Raw genomic sequence first — 1698 nt, forward strand, 5'->3', positions numbered from 1 at the left:
AAAAAAAAAAAAAAAAAAAAAAAGAAGATAAAGAGGAAGTAGGAAGAAGTTCAAATACTTCCCCAAATTAACTATTCCATGTATCCAAAATATTTGAATACATAGGCTAATGTGTTTCATATTTGCACAACTAGAGTCTCCTAGTTCACTTAAAAGAAAATTTTGTCCCATTAACTTGTTTCTTTCTCCTTTGCAAACATTTTTGTCTATGTCTTGCACTCTAAATAACTCTTTGGAAGATGATATGCAGTGCATTAATTATTGTTATTCTCTTATGATTTTGCTATGAAATTTTGTTTTATGCTTCCATAGAATAAAAAAAGAAAGTTAAACACTGCCAAGTTACAGAGGCATAGGCTAAACCTACAGATTCTAAAAGGGAGAAAGAGGAAGATAGGAAAGAGCAGAACCAGAGCAGAAACAAAGCCCAGCAGGGCAAATATTAAATCCTGTAATTCCATGCTTAGCTCCCAGAGCAAGTTGTGGTGGGAGGTTTTTCTCTTGTGGTAGCTTCTACTCACTGCCTGTAGTTTTCCTCAGCAAATAATCCATGTTTTTGGCTTTTTCAACTTCCTGGAGTCTCCAGTGAACCTTTAGCTTCGCTCTCACAGCTCCATGTCTGTCCCCCACGAGCTCTGCTTAGAAATCTGTGTGGAAGCGTCTGACTCCACAACTCTTGCATTTTGCATACCCATAAAGCTAGCACCATGTGGATGACACCAACATTTGCTTCCAGCTGGAACAGTAGGTAGGCTCACTCACATTGTGGCTGTAGAGGTCTCTAAGTGCCTGGGTGTCTGATTATAGTGAAAGGAATGCTAGAGAACCAATGTCCTAGGTGGTCCTTCTCAAGCAGGACACCTTGCTGCTCTCTGTTCAGAGTCTTTTAAAGGAGTTTATCTTTACCATCTAACCCTTGAATTAGAGATGAGGGGGATATTGCTGATTTCTGAAATGCCCTCAATGCATCGTTTCTATTGTCCTAATATGGAGTACTTGGCTTCTTTTTAATGCTAACTTTTTCATCAGCTGTGATTTTTTGCCTCAAATTTGTGGCTGCTAATTTCATAGGCCTCAAATTTATAGGCACTTGCTTTCTGTCCACCAGCAAAATTTGTGAAATTATTTAGCTCTACTCTTTGGTCCTGATTGTTAAGTTAGTATGGTTAAATGTAGCTAACTGTACCTAGCCAAGGCCTGCATGTTCCATTGTTTTGAAATTTCAACTGCCAGAACGATTAGTCCATTACATTTAATTTAGGTTATCATAACGTCTCAGGACATGGGCAAAGTGTAGACAGATTTTCTGCCACAGTGTAACACACATGGCCTTGAATTCAACTGCTAATAAAGTCCTTGTTCTCAGTTAAAAGCTCCTGAGCCAGGCCTTTATGATCTGCGTTTCTATAAGCATTCCGGTCTTCTGAGTTGTGACCAGAATCTCCCATCAAGCTCAGGTTATATCACTCTGGGACCTGTCTAGCTGGCATCTCCAAACTTTTATAACTCCCATAAACCAACTACAAAGGTTTTTTAACTTTGGTTAAAAAGTCAGGTACCCTATGGTCAGGTACAAACACAACAATGACCCCACTCCTGGTATCAAAATCTATCTTAGTCATTTTCTCAGTGCTAGAATAATATACCCAGTGCTCACAATTTAAAGGAAGAGATATTTATTTGGGTTCATAGGTTTTA

The 1698-nt window shown here is 38.7% G+C and overlaps 1 pseudogene; it reads right to left on the reverse strand.

Annotated features, from left to right (window-relative positions):
* LOC102004631 overlaps positions 1 to 1698 on the reverse strand; it is a 12122-nt pseudogene that overhangs the window by 5312 nt on the left and 5112 nt on the right.

The sequence above is a fragment of the Chinchilla lanigera genome, unplaced genomic scaffold, assembly GCF_000276665.1.
Source record: "Chinchilla lanigera isolate Chin_1 unplaced genomic scaffold, ChiLan1.0 scaffold00031, whole genome shotgun sequence".
Classification (NCBI taxonomy): Eukaryota; Metazoa; Chordata; class Mammalia; order Rodentia; family Chinchillidae; genus Chinchilla; species Chinchilla lanigera.